This window comes from Callithrix jacchus, chromosome 11, assembly GCF_049354715.1.
Source record: "Callithrix jacchus isolate 240 chromosome 11, calJac240_pri, whole genome shotgun sequence".
NCBI classification, from domain to species: domain Eukaryota; kingdom Metazoa; phylum Chordata; class Mammalia; order Primates; family Cebidae; genus Callithrix; species Callithrix jacchus.
In genome coordinates this window covers 60,981,004-61,006,570 of record NC_133512.1, presented here as the reverse complement: position 1 = coordinate 61,006,570, position 25,567 = coordinate 60,981,004, and the positions used below count along the sequence as shown (strand labels likewise).

Below are 25,567 nucleotides of genomic sequence, written 5' to 3'. Positions count from 1 at the left end.
TTAAAACACATAGCTTCTTTGAAGGAGAAAGAAACCATAAAGGAGGCACCTCTGGGCAATGGCATAGTGAAGAAAATGAAAGAGATTTTTGAATGCTTCAAGACAAAAGGGGAACACAAAACAATAATTCACAATCCCACTGCCTATTATGAAAGCAAACAAACAAAACCATTAAATTTTTTGAGTTTTGAAATACTGTGAGGCAAGGGTATCATTAAATGAAAAGTCTTATAAAACATTGAAATACCACACATAAAAAAATGGGCAAGAGAAGATCAACAGATTCAAAATGAGCTGTTGAAAGAAATCTGAAAACAAAATTTAATGCATATTAACTGAGGAATTTTCCCTCACAATAACAGCCATGAAGCAGAAGAAAACTCCTAGTAAACACTATAAATGAAATAAGATATTCTCACAAATAAATTAAGAAATGAAAAAAATTATGCAAATTAGAAATTCAAAATCTAAAACTAGAAATGGACAAAACCAGTAAAAATTAAGAGGAAATTGATTGACTCAAAAGAAATGGAATTAAATGAAAAAATTAACATAGAAATGAAGAATGAATTTTAAGATGTCCATGAGAGAGTTGATTTAAAACAACTAAATAAAGAGCATTGAAGAAAAACAGAAAAATAATTGTGAGAATAAAAATGAGTGAAGCAGTGAATATGATACAAAGGAAGAGAAGGAATAATACTTGTATTATTGCAATCCCTGAACAAAACAAAAATAAAAAGCAAATGTTTTCCAATGTCTAATGTCTAATTTAGGACATTAGACATTAGAAAATATTAATGAAAACTTGGGAAAATTACTAGTATTTGAAATTATAATCACAGAAAACTTCCCAGACATTTAATAAAAAGTTGGAACCTAAAACTTAGAAGAGCCTGCTGGGTACTTGGGAAAATACACTTTATGAGGAAATTTAGTTTATCATTAACCCAAACTAATAAACTTTAAGACATAGCCTAATAACTATTAGGTTTCAGAGTTAAAAGAAAAATTCTTATGACCTTAAGGCCTAAATAAACAAATAACATAACTTTCAAGAACAGATATATTGGATTAACATCAGTCTTTTGATAATCAAATTTCAAAGCAGTACTTAAAAAATGCTCAAGGAGAAAAAATAGTGTGAATTAAGTATTTGATATTCAACCAAACTGTCCCTCCGGAACCAAGCAAGACTACAGGAAAACAGTTAATAACAAATGAGAACTTAGGTAAATCTGTACTCAGTAACCTTGGGTGATCTATAAGAATATGAACTTCATATTTAACACCATTTAAAAGAAGCCTGGTACCATTTTTGGTAAATTCTTTTTAATTGAAACATTCCAAACATATTTGACTAATAGAAAATTTAATTTCCTGAGAAGTGAATACACCAATATTGGTGAATATACTTTAGAAAAATAACACAATATTTCCAATAGAGTTTTCCCTTTATTTGTAAAACAATAAATTGATAAGTTCATTCTGGGCATTAAGGGGACTTGAAACCTTCAAAGTGAAATTCACCAAGAATCTTGAAAATTATTCAAGTATTAATCATTATGGAGGAGAAAATTGTGAGGCACAAAACATCTGTCCTCAACAGGTAAAAATAATCAGATAAGAAATTTAAAAAGTTCCTATTTGGAAAGCAATAACTTGGCCTCAAATCAGTGTGGCTAAAGGATAACAGCAGATATATCTGTAAAACTCTTAAACAGAAATAGTATCTCTTGTAAAACAAAACTACAGTTTTCAGACCAAATTTGATTCGTACCTCCTCCAAACTTTAATGTTTGTAAAGAAAGCTGGTGCCTTATGTCATTCCAGATTTGCAACCAGGCAGCAGCATAAAAACATGCTGACTTAGTAGTTAAAAATTCCTCTCCATTGAATGATGGCAGTGATCCCACTGTGTGTTATCCCACACCCCAAAAATACAAAGATACAAGGAGTATCTTTATTCATTTGAAGATATTATTAATCTGGCTTATTAACACAGGTGCAATTATTTGATTGTAAATTAGACTTCCCTGAGTTTCCAGAATGCTTTCAGGTTCAATTCTGTTGTTCAACTAAGAGCATTTTTCACTTTTAGTATCTGGTTAATTTCTATTCTTTGTTCTTTACCCTTGGAAAAAATGAAATTTATTGAAAATTAGAGCCAATTAAGCTGTTGTATTTTTCAAAAATACAAGGTCGAAGAGACCTTGGAATTATTATATATTTTTTGTCTTTTAACCTAGAAACATTTCAATTAGCCTATGAGGTAATGATACTTTTTCTGTAACTGAACACATTCCTGTTTGTGTACATATTTTAAAAATTCAAGTAGATCCCTGTCTAGTCCCACTTGTACGTTTTGCCATGCTGTTACTTCATTGAGGAGAAGCAATTTGTCTGTTCACTGACTTGGCAGCTTGCCATACCTTAGGGAACCCTTTCAATATTTTTTCCTATGTTTATCACTTTCCATATTTATAGCTGAAGTTGAAAATCCCAAGCAATTTTATGTTCATACAGGCTGCTAACTATCCACCTGTACCCAACAAACTGACATCTGTATTGTCCCACATCTCTGGTTTTGCTTCAGAGACTTTCTATAACCAGGGTATGTGGGAGAAGTGGCTTGAATAGATCAGAGAACCATATTAAGTATCTAAAAGTCAGATGTTGTGATGGACATTTTATACCTGCCATCTAATTTCATCTCATTATCTCACAGAAGACAACATTGTGTCTCAAAGAGGTTAGGTAAGCTTTCCAAGATCAAACTCGAGCTTATCTTAATCCAAAGCCAAGTAGTGTAAGAACATGGAATAAGAAAGTGCAAGAAAATTCTTAATGCTCTTCTAAATGATTTCTAAATCTGGTTTACCCAGCCTTTCCTAGCCTTATGATCTTTGACATAAGAGACTTTGAGAGAGTGTTGAGGGTGGGTAACTAGGTATAGAATTATCAGTTCCATTTGGAAGATTGCAAAATAACAAAATTCTAACTACAAAGTGAGAAAGGAAGAGAGTCTTTGTGAACACTCATCTTTCCTTCAGAAATACAGTATCCTAACCACATTGAGTTTTTCCTTCCTAATCATCTCTAATAACTATTATCTGAACTAAAATTTCAGCACCAATCTATTAAAATGTGTATTTGTTTTGTTTTACCAGAGAAGTTTTTCTAAGGCAGCAGTCTTGATATATACAGTCATGCACCATATAACAATGTTTTAATCAACAACAGACTGCATATTTGACAGTGGTCACATAAGATTATATTGTATTTTTACTATAAATTTTCCATGTTTAGATATGTTTAGATACAAAGATACCTACCACTGTGTATTCACTAGAATGATAATGTTGTACATGTTTGTAGCCTAGGAGCAGTAGTCTATAGCACATATCTAAAGCATGTAGTAAGCTATACCAACTAGGTTTTGAGAAGTATATTCTGTAATACCTATGTATTAATGAAATGCCCAAGGATGCATTTATCAGAACCTATGCATGTTGTTAAGTGACACATGACTGTATATTTCTTTAGTATGCCCCAATTCCCAAATGGAGGTTAATCTCATAGAATTCAGTTTTGTTGAACTGAGCTGTCCCAGGTTTCAACCCTTGTTGTGATTTTCATCACATTCTACTTTCTCTATTGTGAGCCACAGCAACATTTTATAGAGTTGTTATTTGACTGAGCTGTTTCTCTGGAAGCAGTTGTAATGTTTGTGGGGTTAATATACCACTTTCCTTTTTACAAGAGCACTGAGAAATCCAGAGAAGCTTTTGAACGGTATTGACACAGTTCAAAAGGAGACATTTTAAAATGAAAACGAGACACCTGCCAATTAGAGTTCTTCATGCTATGACTCTGTTTTGTCATGAACCTTGAGGTTTCTGAGATCTTATCCATCTCATTCATGTATGTATGTACCTACTTATCTATTTATCTGAATACTGCAGAAACATAAAACATTTGGATAGAGAAAAGCATTCTGTATTTGAGGCTCATGACCACATCAACAGTAACATTGCTGCATTGGTTCCCCAGGCCTAGACCTATAGGCAACATGATGAGTTCTAATGAAAACTTTCAAGGCAAGTGGTTAAGTTTCACTGGTAGAGAAGAGATAATAACAGAAACAACAATGGATTTATCAGCTGTCACTGTTCCCTTCTGAAATAGGGATAGATAGGATCCTGAATTGTACTTATTCTTTTTGATATGTAAATATACCTTTCCAAAGGAACAAGTAAGCCCTAGTGTCTATGGTAAGTAAGCCCTACGTCTTTTATGTCCTAAAAATATCCCCAAGGTTTGGACTTCATCTCTTTTGAAATATAAATTCCTAAGAAGACAGTCTTCTTGACATCTTGGTTGCTTAATCTAAGGGCCTAATCCAGGCTATAACCAATTCTTCCTTTAGGAGAGAGAGGTTTTATCATACCCTTGGATCAGCATGATTAACTCACATGACTACAGATCTAATCCTCATAGTATGTGGATAGTTAAATGCTTCTAGGGAAAGGGAAAACAAACATTATTTTTATGTTTTATACATTTATGTATCTCAGGTGGCTCAATTTTTTTTTTTTTTTTTACAGAAACACTGAGAAATCCAGGGAAGTTTTAACTTCCCACATGCTCTCATCATTCTCTCAATATTATCTATCAGGGCTGCCCTTCATATACAGCATGTTTTAACCAATGGGACTATTCTCTAGATATTTTGTATGTTTCAGGAATTTTCACTCCTGCAACTTTGCTTATGATTTTTCCTCTATCTAGAATATTCTTCTCAGCCCCACAGGTCCTAATCCTACCAGATACTTCAACACACAACTCAAATACTTTCTCTTCAACGGATTATGTGAGATTATTTAGCTGGATATCTTCTCTTCCTTCTTTGAACTGTCGTCTCATACTCTGATCCTTTTTAATGGTGTTTAATTATATTCTATCTTGGATTATTGCTATTTAGATATTAGGTACTTTCACACAGTGGTGGGCTGGGTGGGGGCGGGTGGGGAGGTCAGGGAGGGATAATATGAGGAGAAATGCCAGATATAGGTGATGAGGGGGTGGAGGCAGCAAACCACATTGCCATGTGTGTACCTATGCAACAATTCTGCATGATATGCACATGTACCCCAGAACCTAAAGTACAATTTAAAAAAAAGTGAATAGGGTGATATTAATATCCAATATTCAGTTTTATTATAGAATAGAGGCTGAGTTTGAAACTTTCATGTCCTTAATAGAAACTTTTAATTTGGTCCGAATTTTGAAGGAGAATTAGTAGTGGTATATTTTCTTGTTGGTATCTGCATTTGGCTCTCTGCTCTAATTCTGTTCTAACCTTATTGCAATTACATTCTTAAAGTGTTGGATTATAGACCATCCAGAAAATATGAGACCAGATTTCTAATTATGAGGCAATGAGAGAACAATTTTTTTTTTGTAAAACCTTAAGGAGAATGAAAGGGAATGAAAAGCCTGATCCTTTTAGGATTGTTAACATCATTGCTTTATACCATCCAACTAAATATGTGTTTTAGGCAAACTGCTTTCCTTTTAGAACTTCCACAAAGAAAATTTCAAAGTTCAACTCTATGATTGTTTTGGAGATTTTTGGAAAACACTTTGTTCCCCTTTGAGTTATAGAAAAAAACATGTTAATGAGATCAATAAGGGTTCAAAAATTTGAGCTTAGGTTAATTATATCATAAAAACATTATATTTCTTTCAAAATAAATGAGTTTGAAAATTATAGAACAATACCTACAAAATTGTTTTATGATGTGCCAAAACTATCAAATGTTTAAAAAAATAAATGACTGCACTTACTTCTTGAGTTCTGACTCACTTATATTAATGATAATACTTATTTTGAATAAAAATAAAAATTTTCCCCACTGCAGATTATCTATGGTTATAAACTTTAAGGAAAAGTTACACATATTTCTGAGTAATTTGAAAAATTCAACACCTCTCCTTACTTATTAAAGATATACCTCATTTATATACATAAATCTTATGACTTATTTCTTTTCTTTTTATTCCTTTGTTGGTTCGTGCGTCAGCAATTGAGATGGTAGAAGATAGTACTGAGCACTACTTGTGTACCTGTTGGAAGATAAGGTCTTTTGTGATTTGCCACTTTGAATAGGCTGAATTATATTGTTATTTTGTATTATGTTGAAGAGGAAAGAGTGTTTAAAAGTGTTCTGTTGTGTGTAGAGCTCCAGATACTGGAACAATCTTAGATGAAGTTTTTTATCTTGAGACTCTCAAACACTTTACAGATCCTTTTGCTTTTAGAAATCCTCTTGGAGACAATGTAATTCTTCATTGTCTAATAAATATTTACTTTAGATTATAAGTTAGCTCTCTTCTTTTGTGCTTTCAAAAAGAAAAAAAAGGAAGAAGAAACAATAGGAGAAACTTTTCTTTTTACTCCTCCTCATCTTCCTCCTCCTCTTTTCTCTTTTAATGGTATTACAGTCTACCCAGATTCCTTAAAATGAAAAGACTTGATGGATTCACTTGAAATGATTCCCTCCAGACTATGTTTTGTAGAAAGTCTGGGGATACCAAACCTAGCCAATTCTAAGAAGGGGTATTCACGGCTGAATGATGGTAATATTAGTTTGTGCATAGTCTTCCTACCCTGTGACTTTTGTCTTGACATATTTTTAGGATTTTCTCTCTCCTCTCCATTTCAACTTCATTTATTCTAGGTCGTTTCTCATTCCCTATAATTAGATTACCACAAGGCATTCCTAGTTTATTTCCCTGAACCTATGATTCATTTCATATACGTTATCATTTGTAATTTACCATTCTTAAATAGGTGATCCATTTACATATTTATTTGTTCATTGTCTATTCATTTGTTTAATCATTCACTAGTTTTTCGTACATCAAACTTTCATCAAATATCTTCTATATGCCATAAATTCTGGTAGAGAACTGAAATTATAATTCTGTTGCCACTTTCATGAGGTTTGGTATTCACTTTTCTACTCAAACCTTAAGTAGCTCCCATTTCTCCTAATGTCCAAAGTCAATTTGACTGCTTGCATTTCAATAAAGGTTCTCCACATTATAGTCCATGAGTCTACCAATTAATTCAGTTATTATAGTTGTTAAATATGTGTTTATGAAACACAGATGACATTTAAGGTATTGCTGTCTGATATTCTCTTTCAGTATCATTCAAAATGTTTTTTTTACAGTTGCCAAATAAAATACAGGATGCCCGGTCTGAATTTCAAGATAAACAACAGATGAATTTTTAGTACAAGTTCCATAAAATATTTGGGATATATTTATACTAAAAATATTGTTTACCTGTTAATAAAATTTAACTGGGAAGTCTGTATTTTCATTTTTTAAATCTGGCAAGGAACATTTTGGAACTTTGCTTCCTTCTATGAAGTTGTGTGATTCACTCAGAATTTCTTGGTAATAATACAATATTCTTAGCATTTTATATATCTTAACTGAAGTAATCCTCAAATATCCCAATGCTTTAAGAATAATATTATCTCACTTTAAACATGAGTGTGTTGAGATGCAAATATCGCGAAACTTGCTCACTCACCAAGCTAGAAAGTGTCAGAACTGGGTACAAGCCACGGATTTCGTATCCAGTGTTTTAACCATTACATATTAGAGCTTTTGTGGTGCAACATACCTTTTACAGATGCCTAAGATTGCTCTAGAAAATAGTACTTGATAGTCACACTTTATCTGACACTTCCATAAATATGAACTCTTAGGGATGTAAGCACATTTTAAAAGTATCGACATATTTATTTTGCCTCGGTATTCATAGACCCTGAGTGCATGGACATGGGAAATATTATTAGGCTCCCTCTTCTCTGTTGCTTGACTGCTCTGAAAAGGAATCAGTGTTCCACATAGCTGGCCTGTAAGATGCAGACTGGCGGATTGGGTCCCAAGATGGCTGAATAAGAGGCAGCTCTGGAATGCAGCTCCCAGTGAGAGAGATGCAGAAGCTGAGTGGTTTCTGCAAATCTAAATGAGGTAACAGGTTCATTTTGTGGGTCTGATTGGACAGAGGGTATAAACCAAATAGGGCAAGTTGAGGCAAGGTGGGGCACTGCCCCACCCATGAGGTGTCAGCAACAGACTGGAGGACCAGGGATCTCCCCTCTGGGATGTCAGTTTGGATACAGCACTCCACTCAGCCCTCTACAACCCACAGGACAGGAGATCTTCCCTGGGCAGAAAATCCTCAGTGAGCTGCCTGAACAGGGCAGATGGCAATTTCAGCTGGTGCTGGGGCTGCCAGCATAGATTTAGGTGAAAGCACTGGCTGATGCTCAGAAAGCCAAAAAGCTGGCAGGACAAACCTACTGCCCTTCAGAAGAAGGGGAACTGAAAGCAGGGGAACAAGCCATATGGCAGGTTGGGCCTTTCCCCACAAAGCCTAGCAGGCTAAAAAGCTCTCACTTCAGAGTTTCACACCCAGAACATCAGTTAGAGTGACAAGGAACGAACAAGCTTGGTGGGTGGGGGATGAGCAGCGTCAATTGCAGAAGCCGGCCTAATTTTTCTGAGTAAATATAAGACACAGGAAAAATATGCAGCAGCTCCACTGAATCTGTGGCAGCCCAGCAGTGCCTCTGCAGGCAGACAAAGGAAAGGCCGCCCCTCCAAGCAGCTACCTGAGATCAAACCCATGTAAATCCAACAAGATAGGAATAAACCAGCCCAAGAAGGATGAAAACATCAAAACCCAGAAGGCCTCTCCCCCACCACAAGATCACAACTCCTGAACAGCAAGGGAACAAAGCAGGATGGAGAACGAATTTGATGAACTGACAGAAGCAGCCTTCAGAAGGTGGGTAATAACAAACTTCTCTAAGTTAAAGGAACATGTTCTAACCCAATGCAAAGAAACTAAAAACCTTGAAAAAAAGATTAAACAAAATGCTAACTAGAATAACCAGCTTAGAGAAGAACATAAATGATTTGATGGAGCTGAAAAACACAGCACAAGAACTTCATGAAGCATACACAAGTTTTAATAGCTGAATAGATCAAGCAGAAGAAAGGATATCAGAGATTGATGATCAACTCAATGAAATAAAATGAGAAGGCAAGAAAAAAGAAAAAAGAGGGAAAAGAAATGAACAAACGTCCAAGAAATATGGAATTATATGAAAAGACCTAATCTACGCTTGGTTGGTGTACCAGAAGATGATGAGGAGAATGAATCCAAGCTAGAAAACACTCTTCAAGATATTACCCAGGGGAACTTCCCCAACCTAGCAAAGCAGGCCAACATTCAAATACAGGAAATACAGAGAGCATCACAACGATACTCCTCTAGAAGAGCAACCCAAAAGCACATAATTTTCAGATTCACCAGGGTTGAAATGAAGGAAAAAATGCTAAGGACAGCCAGAGAGAGAGGTCTAGTTACCCACAAAGGGAAGCCCATCAGACTCACAGAGGATCTCTCAGCAGAAACCATATAAGCCAGAAGAGAGTGGGGGCCAATATTCAACATCCTTAAAGAGAGGAACTTTCAACCCAGAATTTCATATCCAGACAAACTAAGCTTCATAAGTGAAGGAGAAACACAATCCTTTACAGACAAGCAATTGCTGAGAGATTTCATCACTACCAGACCTGCCCTACAAGAGCTCCTGAAGGAAGCACTAAACACAGAAAGGAAAAACCACTTCCAACCACTGAAAAGAAGAACCAAAGGCTAAAGACCAATGATGCAATAAAGAAATTATGCCAATCAAAGGGCAAAACAACCAACCAGTAACAAAATGGCAGGATCAAATTCACACATAATGCTATTAGCATTAAATGTAAATGGACTAAATGCCCTAATCAGAAGAGACAGACTGGAAAATTGGATAAAAAGACAAGAACTGTCAGTGTGCTGTATTCAGGAGACCCATTTCATGTGCAAAGACACGCATAGACTCAAAGGGATGGAAGAAGATTAACCAAGCAAATGGAGAGCTAAAAAAGCAGGTGTGGCAATCCTAGTCTCTGATAAAATGGATTTTAAACCAACAAAAATCAAAAGAGACAAAGAAGGGCATTACATAATGGCAAAAGGATCAACACAACAAGAAGAGCCAACTATTCTGAATATATATGCACTCAATACAGAAGCACCCAGATACATAAAGCAAGTCCTTAACCACCTACAAACAGACTTAGACTTCCACACAATAATAATGGGAGACTTTAACACTCCACTTTCGATATTAGACAGCTCAATGAGACAGAAAATCAACAAGGAAATCCAGGACTTGAATTCAGATCTGGACTAAGCAAACTTAATAGACATTTACAAAACCTTCAACCCCAAATCCACAGATTATACATTCTTCTCAGCACCACATCACACTGGCTCTAAAATTGACCACATAAGTGGCAGTAAATCACTCCTCAGCAAATGCAGAAGAATGGAAACCATAACAAACAGTCTCTCAGACCACAGTGCAATCAAATTAGAACTCAGAATTAAGAAACTCACTCAAAACTGCACAACTTCATGGAAACTGAACAACTGGCTCCTGAATGTCAACTGGATAAACAATGAAATAAAGGCAGAAATAAAGATGTTCTTCAAAACCAACAAGAACAAAGACGTAACATACCAGAATCTCTGGGATACATTTAAAGCAGTGTCTAGAGAGAAATTCATAGCAATAAATGCCCACATGAATAGCAAGGAAAGATCTAAAATCGACACCCTATCATCAAAATTGAAAGAGCTAGAGGTGCAAGGTCAACAAAACTCAAACGCTAGCAGAAGACAAGAAATAACTAAGATCAGAGAAGAACTGAAGGAAATAGAGACAGAAAAAACACTTCCAAAAAAATCAACAAACCCAGAAGCTGGTTTTTTGAAAAGATCAACAAAATAGATAGACCACTGGCCAGACTAATAAAAAAGAAAACAGGGAAATAGATGCAATAAAAAATGATAAAGGAGACATCACCACCAATTCCACAAAAATACAAACTACCATCAGAGATTACTACAAACAACTCTGTTCCCACAAACCAGTAAACCTGGAAGAAATGGATAAATTCCTGGACACTTGCACTCTCCCAAACCTAAACCAGGAAGAAGTTGAAACCCTGAATAGACCAATAACAAGGGCTGAAGGTGAGGCAGCAATTAATAGCCTACCAACCAAAAAAAGTCCAGATCCAGATGGGTTTACAGCTGAATTCTACCAGATACATAAAGAGGAGCTGGTACCATTCCTTCTGAAACTATTCCAAACAATACAAAAAGAGGGAATCCTCCCCAACTCATTTTATGAGACCAACATCATCCTGATACCAAAACCCAGCAGAGACTCAACTGAAAAAAAAGCTTAAGGCCAATATTCATGATGAACATAGATGCAAAAATCTTCAGAAAATACTGCAAATGGAAAAGCTTATTTATCATGATCAGTAGGCTTCATTCCAGGGATGCAAGGCTGGTTCAACATACACAAGTCTATAAACATAAACCATCACATAAACAGAACAAAAGACAAAAACCACATGGTTATCCCAATAGATGCAGCTAAGGCCTTCAACAAAATTCAGCAGTGCTTTATGCTAAAAACTTTCAATAAACTTGGTATCGATGGAACGTATCACAAAATACCAAAAGCTATTTATGACAAACCCAACGCAGAGCAAATATCATACTGAATGGGCAAAAACTAGAAGCATTCCCTTTGAAATCTGCACAAGACAAGGATGCCCTCTCTCACCACTCCTATTCAGTATAGTATTGGAAGTTGTAGCCAGAGCAATCATGCAGGAAAAAGAAATCAAGCTTATTCAATTAGGAAAAGAGGAAGTCAAATTGTCTTTATTTGCAGACGATATGATTATATACTTAGAAGACCCCATTGTCTCAGCCCAAAATCTCCTTAAACTGATAAGCAACATCAGCAAAGTCTCAGGATACAAAATCAATGTGCAGAAATCACAAGCATTCTTATACACCAATAACAGCCAAACAGCCAAATCATGAGTGAATTCTCATTCACAATTGCTACAAAGAGAATAAAATATCTAGGAATACAATTAACAAAGGATGTAAAGGATCTCTTCAAGGAGAACTACAAACTACTGTTTAAGGAAATAAGAGAGGACACAAACAGATGGAAAAAATCCCATGCTCATGGTTGGGAAGAATCAATATACTGAAAATGGCCAATACTACCCAAAGTAATTTACAGATTCAATGCTATCCCCATCAAGCTACCAATGAGCTTCTTCACAGAACTGGAAAAAAACAAACACTTCAAATTTCATATGGAACCAAGAGAGAGCCCACATAGCCAAAACAATCCTAAGCAAAAAGAAAAAAGCTGGAGGCATCACACTGCCTGACTTCAAACTATACTACAAGGTCACAGTAATCAAAACAGCATGGTACTTGTACCAAAACAGAGATATAGACCAGTGGAACAGAACAGAGGCCTCAGAAGCAATGCCACACATCTACAATCATCTGATCTTTGACAAACCTGACAAAAACAAGCAATGGGGAAAGGATCCCCTGTTTAATAAATGGTGTTGGGAAAACTGGCTAGCAATGTGCAGAAAGCAGAAACTGGACCTCTTCCTGACACCTTACACTAAAATTAACTCCAGATGGATTAAACATATAAACATAAGACCTAACACCATAAAAACACTAGAAGAACACCCAGGCAAAACCATTCAGGACATAGGCATAGGCAAAGACTTCATGGCTAAAATACCAAAAGCAATGGCAACAAAAGCCAAAACAGCTAAATGGGATCTAATTAAACTCCAGAGCTTCTGTACAGTAAAAGATACAATCATTAGGGCAAACTGACAATATTCCAATTCTGGTATGGGAATGGGAAAAAATTTTTTCAATCTACGCATTTGACAATGGACTAGTATCCAGAATTTACAAAGAACTAAAACAGATTTACAAGAAAAAACAAACACTCCCATTCAAAAGTGGGTGAAGGACGTGAACAGACCTTTTTCAAAAGAAGACATATATGAGGCCAACAAACATATGAAAAATGCTCATCATCACTCATCATTGGAGAAATGCAAATCAAAAATACATTGAGATACCATCTTATGCCATTTAGAATGCCAATCTTTAAAAAATCAGGAGACAACAGATGCTGGAGAGGATGTGGAGAAACAGGAACACTTTTACACTGTTGGTGGGACTGTTAGTTCATGCAACCATTGTGGAAGACAGTGTGGCAATTCCTCAAGGACCTAGAAACAGGGCCCAGCAATCCCATTACTGGGTATATATCCAAAGAATTATAAATTGCTCTTTTATGAAGATGTGTGCACACATATATTCATTGCAGCATGTTTTCATTAGCAAAGAAAGACTTAGAACCAACCCAAATGTTCATCAACAATAGATTGGATCAAGAAATCGTGGCACATGTACATCATGGAATACTACACAGCCATAAAAAAAATGAGTTCTTGTCCTTCATAGGGACTTGGATGAATCTGGAAACCATCATTCTCGGCAAACTGACACAAGAACAGAAAACCAAACACCACATGTTCTCACTCATAGGCAGATGTTGAACAATGAGAACATGTGGATGCAAGGGAGGGGAGCATCACTCACTGTTTTCAGCTGGGGGGTGGCTAGGGGAGTGACAGCAGGGAGTAGGGAGGGTGGGGAGGGATAATGTGGGGAAAAATACCAGATATAGGTGATGGGGGGATGAAGGTGGCAAACCACCTTGCCATGTATGTATCAATGCAACAATCCTGCATGATCTGCACATGTACCCCAGAACCTAAAGTACAATAAAAAAAATGCAGACTGACTTGCTCTAATGACCACTCTTCAGACAAGGAGACATTAAAGCACGTACTTATTTGTGCCCTGAAGTTACATCTTCTGAGACCCATTGAAAGAAATTCTATTCTTTTTTCCATGTAAAATCAAACAATGTGCAGATCAATCTGCCTCCTCTGTATTTTTGATGTGTGCCAAGTTATTCTGCAATGGTCAGAGATTGTTCCCTTTCTCTCATTTGGCTAAGGATCCTTTCCCCTCTTTTCCACTGAAGTTCTTGAACTAAACATTAGTAAAGCTTGTTGTACTTAACCAACCTCTGTGCATCTGTGTCTCTAGAAAAGGTGTTAGTGGCTTACTTATGTCTCCAACAAATTTATGTAAGTCTTTACCCCTAGAAATATAGAGTGTAGTTATATTTGGATATAAAGCCTTTTAGGAGGTGTTTAAGGTCAAAATGAAGTCTAGGGTGGACCATAATCCAATATGATAGAGGTGCCCTTATCAGAAGAGAATATTTGGACATACAGAGAAAGAGCCTGGTCATTCAGTAGCATCTTGTTTAATTTCATGTATTTGTGTAGTTTCCAAAATTCCTTGTTATTGATTTCTAGTTTTATTGCACTGTGGTCAGAGAAGATGTTTGATATTATTTCAACTTTGAAGTTTTTAAGACTTGTTTTGTGACCTAACGTATGTTCTATACTGAGAATAATCCACGTGTGTAGGAAAAGAACATGAATTCTGCAGTTCTTGGATGAAATTTTCTGTAATATCTATTATATCCATTTGATCTATAATGCATATTTAGTCTGACTATTCTTTTTTAAAAAATTTTCTGTTCAAGGCTGAAAGTGTGATGTGGAAATCACCAGCTATTATTGTGTTATGACTTATCTCTCTCTTTAGCTCTATAAAAAGGAGCACCTTTTTGCATCTGGGTGCTCCAGTGTTGGGAGCATGTATGTTCAAAATTATTATATGCTCTTTCTGAATTCACCTTTTTATCACTATTTAGTGACCTTCTTTGTTTCTTCTTACAATTTTTGTCTTGAAATTTATTTTATCTATAGCTACTCCTGCTCTTTTTTGGCCTCCATTGGAATAGAATATTTTTCCCTCACTTTATTTTCAGTCTGTGTGCCTTTATAAGTGAAGTGTTTCTTGTAGGCAAGAGATCATCATCAAGTCTTGCTTTTTTATCCATTTGGCCACTGTATGTTTTTGATTGGAGAGTTAAGTCCATTTACGTTCAATGTTACTATGGATAAGTAAGTCCTTACTTTGTGATTTGTTTTTTCCATTTTGTGATTGTTTTCTTGTTGTTTTGTGATCTCATCTCCCTCCTTTCTTTCCTTCCTGTCTTCCTCTAGTGAAGGTGATTTTCTCAGGTGATAGAATTTAGTTCCTTGCTTTTTATCTTTTTGTGTATGCATCGTATGTTTTCTGGTTTGATGTTACCCTGAGGCTTGCAAATCCTATCTTGCAGCACATTATTTAAACTGATAACAACTTACCACTCTTTGCATAAACAAAGAAACAAGCAAAAATAAAACTGATGGAAGTATTGTCTTAACTTCATCTCCCCACTTTTTAACTTTTTGTGGTTTCTATTTATATCTTATTATACTGACTATGTCTTAAAAAGCTGTTGTAGATATTATTTTTGATTGGTTCATTGTTTAGTCTTTCTACTTAGGATAAGAGTAGTTTACATGCCACAGTTATGTGTTACAATGTAATGTATTTTTCTGTATACTGTTACCAGTGAGTTTTGTACCTTCAGGTGATTATTTATTGCTCATTAATGTCCTTTTCTTTGTGATTGAAGTATCCTCTCTTAATATTTCCAGTAGGATAGGTCTGGTATTGCTGAAAACCCTTAGCTTTTATTTGTCTGGGAAAGGCACTCCCTCCTGGCCTGTAACTGAAAAGCCTGCTGTTAAATGTACTGGAGCTCCATTGTTATGTTATTTGTTTCTTTTCTTCTGCTGCTTTTAGGATCCTGTCTTTATCCTTGACCTTTGGGAGTTTGATTATTAAATGCCTTGAGGTCTTATTTGGGTTAAATCTGGTTGGTGTTCTATAACCTTCTTGTGTTTGATATTAATATCTTTCTTTAGGTTTGGGGAGTTATCTGTTACTATCTTTTTGAATAAACTTTCTGCCTTTATCTCTTTCTCTTCCTCCTCTTTATGCCCAGCAACTCTGATTTGTCCTTTGGTGCCTATTTTCTATATCCTATAGCTGTGTGTCATTCTTTTTTTATTCTTTCTTCTTTTGTTTCCGCTGACTGTATTTTCAAATAGGCAGGCAGAGGAAATTTTCAAATAGGCTGCCCTAAAGTTCACTAATTCTTTCTTCTGCTTAATTAATTCCACTACTAAAGGACTTCGATGAACAGTTTAGTATGTCAGTTGCATTTTTTCAGCTTAAGAATTTCACCTTAATTTTTAAAAAATTATTTCAATCCCTTTGTTAAATTTATCTGCTGGAATTCTAAATACTTTCTCTGTGTTATCCTGAATTTCTTTGAGTTTCCTTAAAATAGCTATTTTGAATTCTCTGAAAGGTTTCATATCTCTATTTCTTCACAATTGGTTCCTAGTGCTGTATTTAGTTCATCTGGTGAAGTCACGCTTTTCTGTATGGTATTTATGCTAGTAGATATTCTTCAGTGTCTGGACATTGAAGAGTTAGGTATTTATTGTAGGGTTCACTGTCTGGGCTTATTCATAGCTCTCCTTCTTGGGAAGGTTTTCCAGATATTTGAAAGGACTTAGGTGTTGTGATCTAAGCTGTCTCTATTTTAGGGGCACACAAAGCCCAATAACACATTGTGGTTCTTGCAGGCTTGTAGAGGTACTGCCTTGATAATCTTTGACAAGATCTGGGAGAATTCTCTGGATTACCAAGCAGAGGTTCTTGCTTTCTTCCCTTACTTTTTCCCAAACAAACAGGGTCTCTCTTTGGTCCTGAGCTACCTAAAGTTTAGAATGGAGTGACACAAGCAGCCCTGTGGCCACCAACACTATGACTGCTCTGGGTCAGACCTGAAGCCATCACAGCACTGGGACTCATGCAAGGCCTGCTGTAACCACTCCTGGCTACTGCCTGTGTTCACTCAAGGCTACGGGGCCCTACAATCAGCAGGTAGCAAAGCCAGCCAGAATCTGTGTCCTTCCTTTCAGGATGGTGAAGTGCCCCAGGCTCCAGCTGGGTCCAGAGGTGCCGTCCAGAAATTAAGGGCTAGAGTCTAGAATGCTAAAAGACTACCTGGTATTCTCTTGTATTGGGCTGAGCTTGCACTCAAACCACAAGATGCAGTTCTTCCAACTCTTGCCTTCCATTTCCAAAGGCAGAGAGCTTCATCTTGTAGCTACCACCATCCCAGGCCGTGAGGAGTACTGCCAGACTACCAGTCAATGTTTCCTTAAGGCCCATGGATTCTTAAGTTAGCTTGTGGTGAATTCTTTCTAGCCTGGGACTCATCCCAGGGCAGGTACAGAAATGCCATCCAAGAATCAAGTCCTAGAGTTGAGAACCCCAAGAGCCTGCTTGGTGCTCTTCACTGTGGTCATGCTGTTAACTATGGTACAAGATGAAGTCTCCTTTACTTTTACCTCTCCTAATTTCAAGCACAAGGAGTTTTGCCCCATTACCATCACAGGTGGTAATGTGCTAAGTATTACCTGAAGGCAGCAAGTCTCAGAGGCTCACCGCAAGCCCTTGATATAGTCCTTGTGTATTACTGCTGGTTATTTAGGGCCCAGTGGCTCTTTAATTAGCAGGTGATGAATGCTGTCAAGATTAGGTCCTTTCCTTCAAGGAGGTAGATTCTCATCTGGCCAGAGTGTGTCTAGAAATGACTAGAGCTAGGGTCTGAAATTGGGGCCTCACGACTCTGACCCAATCCTGTTGTGTTTGAGCTGATATCCAACATGCAAGGCAAAGTCCTCCCAACTCTTCACTCTCCTCTCTTCATGCAGAGGGAAGGGATCTATTTTGGAGCTGTGGTCTGTGCTGCCTGAGGTTACAGGAGGGATGACACCAGCACTTCCTTGGCTGCCCAGCTTGTGTCTCAGCATGCTGCCTGCCCCCTTGGTCTAATGTCTATGGGCCCAGTTCAACATCAGGACTTGCCTACGAGTTACAGTCATTATAGCCTATACCGCTCTTCAAATTTACTTGGAGATTCAGACTACTGTAGCCCGTGGTGGCAAGGTTTGCAGGCACTCAAGTTCTGACCACTGGGATCTTTGATTCACCTCTGGCAGAGGCTGTTTTTTCTCCCTCTGTGGGTGGACATTAGCTGATTAGGTCAGGTTTTTCTTTCTGCTTTAACAGGACAGTACTGAGTTCACTGCCTCACAATTGCTGTGCTCTCCCTCCCTGAGGACCCAGAGATGCCCTCTGCACCAAGCCACCACTGCCAGGGAAGGGATGGGGTGGCATTGGTGATTCAGGACTTTTTTTTTTCTCTATCTTCCAGTGCCTCTTTTAGTGAATATGAAGTTAAAACTAGGTACTATGAGTGCTCCCTGGATTTTTCATTCTGATGAAGGTGTTTTCTTCTATGTAGATAGTTGTTAACTTGGTGTTTTTGCTGGAGGAATGATTGGTGGAGTCTTCTATTCTGCCATCTTGCTTCACTTCTTTTTTTTTTTTTTTTTTTTGAGATGGAGTTTCACTCTTGTTACCCAGGCTGGAGTGCAATGGCATGATCTCGGCTCACCGCAACGTCCACCTCCTGGGTTCAGGCAATTCTCCTGCCTCAGCCTCCTGAGTAGCTGAGATTACAGGCACGCGCCACCATGCCCAGCTAATTCTTTGTATTTTTAGTAGAGACTGAGTTTCACCATGTTGACCAGAATGGTCTTGATCTCTTGACCTCATGATCCACCTGCCTCAACCTCCCAAAGTGCTGGGATTACAGGTGTGAGCCACCGCGCCCTGCCACTTCCCTTCTTATCTTTCTTGACTAAAATTTTATGCCCATTGATGAGTAACTCTTTATTTACCCCCTCATTCCAGCCCCTAGGAACCAACATTCCACTCTAATTCTAAAGAGTGGAATTACGCTTTCTAAATCTAAAGAGTGGAATACTTAAATTCTAACAATGTAAATATCTTAGTTACCTCATATAAGTGGGATCATGCAGTATTTGTCTTTCTGTGACTGGCTTACTTCACTTAGCATAATGTACTCAAGGAAATAACCTAAATGTTTGTTAACAGATAAATATATAAAGAAAATATAATTTATACATACAATTGAATATTATGTAACCTTTAAAAAGAAGGAAATTCTGCAACATGCAACAACATGGACAATATTTTATGTTTGATAGAAACTTTAAATTTTCTATTAAAAATAGTGAATAAAAGGGCATATATATATATATATATAATTGCATTTTAGGTTCTGGGGTACATGTAAAAACATGCAGTATTGTTGCATAGGTACATACATGATCATGTGGTTTGCTGCTTCCATGCCCATCACCTATATCTGGCATTTCTCCCCATGTTATCCGTCTCCAGCTCCCTACTCCCCACTGTCCCTTTCCTAGTCCACCCCCCACAGACCTCAGTATGTGATGCTCCCCTCCCTGTGTCCATGTGTTTTCTTTTTTTTTTTGAAACGGAGCTTCGCTCTCTTACCCAGGCTGGAATGCAATGGTGCAATCTCGGCTCACCACTACCTCTGCCTCCTGGGTTCAGGCAATTCTCCTGCCTCAGCCTCCCGAGTAGCTGGGATTACAGGCGTGCGCCACAATGCCCAGCTAATTTTTTTTGTATTTTTAGTAGAGACGGGGTTTCACCATGTTGACCAGGATGGTCTCGATCTCTTGACCTCGTGATCCACCCGCCTCGGCCTCCCAAGTCCATGTGTTTTCATTGTTCAACACCCACCTATGAGTGAGAACATGCAGTGTTTGATTTTCTGTTCTCTTGTCAGTTTGTTGAGAATGATGGTTTTCAGGTTCATCCATGTCCTTACAAAAGACATGAACCCATTGTTTTTTATGGCTGCATAATATTCTATGGTGTATATGTGCCACATTTTTCCTGTCCAGTCTATCATTGATGGGCATTTGGGTTGGTTCTAAGTCTTTGCTATTGTGAACAGTGCTGCAATGAACATAAACATATGTGTGCATGTGTCCTTATAATAGAACAATTTATAATCCTTTGGATATATAGCCAGTAATGGGATTGCTGGGTGAAATGGAATTTCTATTTCTAGGTCCTCAAGGAATTGCCACGCTGTCTTCCACAATGATTGAATTAATTTACACTCCCACCAACAGTGTAAATGTATTCCTATTTCTCCACATCCTCTCCAGCATTGTTGTCTCCCAATTTTTTAATGATCGCCATTCTAACTGGCATGAGATAGTATCTAATGCGGTTTTGATTTGCATTTCTCTAATGACCAATGTTGATGAGCATTTTTTCATATGTTTGTTGGACTCACATATGTCTTTTGAAAAGTGTCTATTCATATCCTTTGCTCACTTTTGAATGTTTTTTTTTTCTTGTAAATCTGTTTTAGCTTTTTGTAGATTTTGGATATAATTCCTTTGTCAGATGGGTAGATTGCAAACACTTTTTCCCATTCTGTTGGTTGCTGATTTACTTGAATGATTGTTTCTTTTGCTGTGCAGAAGCTCTGGAGTTTAATTAGATCCAATTTTTCTATTTTGGCTTTTGTTGCCAATGCTTTTGGTGTTTTGGTCATGAAGTCCTTGCCTATGCTTATGTCCTGAATGGTTTTGACTAGGTTTTCTTCTAAGGTTTATATGGTGTTAGCTCTTACATTTGAGTCTTTCATTCATCTGGAGTTAATTTTAGTGTAAGGTGTCAGGAAGGGGTCCAGTTTCTGCTTTCTGCACATGGCTAGCCAGTCTTCCCAACACCATTTATTAAATAGGGAATCCTTTCCCCATTGCTTGTTTTTGTCAGGTTGTCAAAGATCAGATGGTTGTAGATGTGTGATGTTGCCTCCGAGACCTCTGTTCTGTTCCATTGGTCTACATCTCTGTTTTGGTACCAGTACCATGCTCTTTTGATGATTTTAGCCTTGTAATATAGTTTGAAGTCAGGTAGCATGCTGACTCCAGCTTTGTTCTTTTTGCTTAGAATTGACTTGGCTATGTGGGTTCTCTTTTGGTTCCATATCAAGTTTAAGGTTTTTTTTTCCAGTTCTGAGAAGGTCATTGGTAGCTTGATGGGGATAGCATTGAATCTATAAATTACTTTGGGCCGTATGGCCATAAAAGGGCTTTTTTGATTTTCTAAAGTCACTCTATTTTGGTGGCAGCTGTTATATTTGGAATTTGTTGTCAGGATTTAACTGTTTTTCTAACAGCAGGTCATAGTGATGCTGGAATAATAGCTAACGATTATTGAATAAGTATGTACCAGGCACGAAGCTGAGACTTTTACATATATTTTAATCACTTAATTCTGACATCAACTATATGAGGTAGATACCATTCTAAAAATGGGAAAATGGAAAGTTCACAGGCTAAGAAACTTATCCAAATTTATATAACTAGTATCTGCAGAGCCAGGGCTTGAACACTGGCAGTCTGACTCTATGCCCTTATACATGTCTTTATTTTGGAGAAATAGAAGTTTGTTAGAAAATAAATGTCATGAAGCATCCCAGGGAGAAAAGAGATGGTGAAAAACAATAAAAAGCATTTAAAGCATCTGTTTTCCCACTTTATGTACATTATTTTATCCTCAGCATCTGGCATGCTGCTTGGCACAAAATAGGTATTCAATAAAAACTTGTGATTTTAATAAATAAAAAAAGGAGACTTGGAGTGCCCAGGGGCCATAAGGAAACTGGCATATACAGAACTTAGAACATGACTGGAAAAATACGAAGAGGTCAATATACAATATTAAATGAATAAAGATTTCTGAATAAAATATTGCATGAAGCAAGCTCATTCATTCATTCATTTATTCATTCATACATTCTTTAAAAATGTGTTGACCATTTGCCTTATACAAAATATTTAATAATCAGAGATATATAAACAATGGAGCTAGACTGCTTTAGAGGCATATACTTTCAGTATTTTAAACAAGATCTTTGAAGAGTAAAGTCACAGAAATTATTGCATTTATTGACAGCATCTCTAAAAATAAAAGTAAGCTGTTACCTAGATAGTAAAATCAAGCAATTATCTCTGTTGACATCCATCAGCATTAAAAATTAATGGCATTTTACCACTTTTACACCAATAAAATTACTGTTGTTTATTATGATATTTGCATGCTGGAAATCATTATCTTTTTAATAAGGTAAGCATACAGAATTTAGTGTCATTTGGTGAGAAAGTAACAAACGTGTAGAAATCAATAGAAATGTGTTTTTTTTTTGGCTAGTCAGTGAAACTGTCTTGCCATGATACGAGTATTGATGAGACTGAAGTGTCTGTACACTAGAAAGGAAACAGCAATAAACAGCAAGCAATATTTTGTGTATATGCAAAAGCAACATTAAATTTTATGTTCAGGGCTAGATATTGAGTAGAAAGCTATCTGTCCTTGGCAAACCTACAAAATTAAGAAAACAACAAAGTGGAATAAAATAAAGAGGAACTTACATTAATAAAAAGTGTAAGTGAATTTTATTGCCACATGAATTATTTGTTTTACTGTCTAATTATTCTTGTGTTCTGCATAACATTGAATAAATCATCACTGACTCTTTTCTAGCATTTAAACTTATATTAATGTAATACTTGCAGGCAGTGTTTACTGTTAGTGAGAAAATTGTGGTTAGTGAGAAATTGTGGAATTAACAATTTGATGAGTGAGAAATTGTGGGATGAACCATTTGAAAAGGAATGGAAGAAAGCAGAAATGGAGAAGTCAGGCTATGACACGGGTCCAATGACAATGTCTGCTGACCCCAAAGAGTTCTCAGGAGCTAGAATGGAACTTAAGAGTCATCTGTTTCAAGTTTGGTTGAGATGGCCAAGCCCATCTTTAGCATCGGTTGGTCATTAAATGTGAGCTGCCTGGAATGCTGCTTTACTTTGGGAGAAATGGATTTCTGCATCATACGCAATTCCTGAAGAGACTGGCAGCCAAAGGCAGTCTGTCAACAGCACTTCCAGCAGCCAGGGCAACACATTTGTCGCTGAAGAGGCCACACATCCATTCCCACCATAGTGGCCTATCAGATAACAGAAAGAACATTTCAGAAAAAGGAATAGTCTCCTTATTCACATTTCTCCATTACCAGTGTTGGCACCATAGACAACCTTATTCTATGATTTCTATTTTGATGTTTTCTAGTGGTTAGTCCTTATGTAGTAGATTACATATCTTTACCTCCATTTCTTCAGTAACAATCGGATTCCATGCTTGTAAGCATGGGTTTATGTTGGAGGAATGAAAGTATACCAGAAAATCAAAATGATAAAACATTCTAGGCAAAAGAGAGAGGGTGAATGATATGGTTTGGTTCTGTGTCCGTACTCAACTCTCATCTTGTATGTCCTATAATTCCTACATGTTATGAGAGGGACCTGGTGGGAGATGATTGAATCTTGGGGGCGGGTCTTTCCTGTACTGTTCTTGTGAGAGTGAATGGCTCTCACGAGATCTGATGGCTTTGTAAGGCAGAGTTTCCCTGCACAAGCTCTCTCTTTGCCTGCTGCCATCCACATAAGATGTGACTTGCTCCTTTTTGCTTTCTGCCATGATTGTGAGGCTTCCCCAGCCACATGGAACTGTGAATTCTCCATTAAACCTTCTTTTCATTGTAAATTGCCTAGTCTCAGGTATGTCTTTATCAGCAGTATGAAAATGGACTAATACAGTGAACAACGAGATGCATTTTAAGCATCAGTTTTCTGCTGCTGCTTTTATGTGCATTATTTCATCCTCGGTGCCTGAATACTGCTTGGCACAGGGAAGGTATTTAATAAACATTTATTGACTTCTTCTCTGAGACATGAGAATTTGGCTTAGCTTTTTCCCTTCTGCTCTCTAATATTTATGGCTTAATTATTATTTTTAATTTGTCTATTGATCTCTAATTCAAATGCTATGTTTACATCATTTTTTAAAAAATTGTATGTGCCATTAACTACTCACAGCATCACTTGCCCCCCGACTCGTGGAATAAAGACTCCCATATACCTCTTTTTTTCTTTACCTTTCTCTGCCTTCTGCTTCCCAGTAACTATCTTCTATAGCTTTACTTTTATATTATTAAATTTGTTGACATTTATATTTCATTTCTGAAACCACAACCATGTTTTCCTCCCTTGTGTGTCAGGATCAAATGTAATAATGGCTACAAACTGTTCAAATAAATGAAACTTTTGAAACCAATGGTTTAAGACTACTATCTCAGAGGTTCTTGGCAGCTAAGTAGCATCTACTGAGTTGTCAGCTGAGGACTGTGGCCTGGACTCACCCCGTAGTTTTTTTATTTGGCCTAGATAATATTTTATGCCTTTGAACCAATATTTAAAAGCTACATGATTTTAGGTTGACTCTTAAAGGGCAAGTGAACAGTATTTTTGCTGTTTCTTTATTGTCAAATGATGTGCTAGGATTAGATTTCTTTTCTATAGGAACAGTATCACCATACTTGCTCCTAGGAGAAACGTTTCTAGCATCTTTATACCCTTTGCATCGTAATACTAGCATGTAAAATTCCCCTTCTCCCAGTATTTTTTCCTTCTATTATTGTATTTCTTGCTCCAGTCTGGATTAGAGACTTTTCTGGTCTGCTGCACTTGAGGATGCTCCATTTTTCTGAAACTCCTACTATTCGGAGGCTAAATCCTCTGGAATGTTCTTTTATCTGTCTCTTCTCATTCACATTTTCTGCTACACTTTCTTTTCCACACTTCAAAATATATTATTGCTTTGTCATTTTAGCAATATTAATATAAATGCCTAACAATGCGTTCACATACTCTAGTTGATACTTTTCTCAAGAATCCTAGCTTTGTTTGATCTCTATGATCATATCAGAAATTTCTTTTCTGGTTCCCTAGTGATCTGTTTTTCTCTGATGTTAAATTTTCTATTTTCTTATTTTGGTCATTATTCTCTATCATGATTTGATTCGTTTCTTTTCTTTTTTTTAAATTATCAGTCTCTGTAGAGACTGTCAAAAATTGCCACTGCCAACTGTTATTGCAAGTCGTCACAGTGGGGTATTGGGAAAAGTTCAATTAGCAATAATCTCACCTTGGATAAACCTCATTGGCTACGATCCTGCCACTGCGCAAAGCTTCTTTTCTTATACCTAATGATCCTTGATTGTCCTTAAGGACAATTAGGTGAAGGGGTGAGTGGGTGGTTTGGGGGGTTCTTTGCTATTATGCAAATAGGTCTGTTTTGTTTTAGATCTCTGCCTTAATTGGTATTCTCACTAGGAGCTCTCTTTGGAATGAGGCATGGGAATGCCAGTGTATGACTTTTTTTCCTTAGTCAGAATTTGGTGGATGTAGTCTGATTGCTCTCAGAATCAGGATTCGCTTTTTTTCTAGTAAGTCTGATTTATTGCTTTATCCGGCTGAAAATCTAACAACTACATATTCCCTAGACGCCACAACAGCCATGATTTTGGGAGTAAAGTAGGTTCTGTACATTAGATACAATTGTATCGTATGTAAAGCAGAAGAGAGAAGAAAACCATCTTCCTGCTGTCTTTTTGTTCTTTTCTCCTGGCAA

General features: G+C 36.9%; 1 non-coding gene across 1 annotated transcript; it reads right to left on the bottom strand.

Annotated features, from left to right (window-relative positions):
• Window positions 1-24,986: 24,986 nt before the first annotated feature.
• Window positions 24,987-25,126, bottom strand: LOC118143890 (U4 spliceosomal RNA). The gene has a single exon (XR_004728379.1). It is a non-coding gene; the product is annotated as a U4 spliceosomal RNA (small nuclear RNA).
• Window positions 25,127-25,567: the final 441 nt, after the last annotated feature.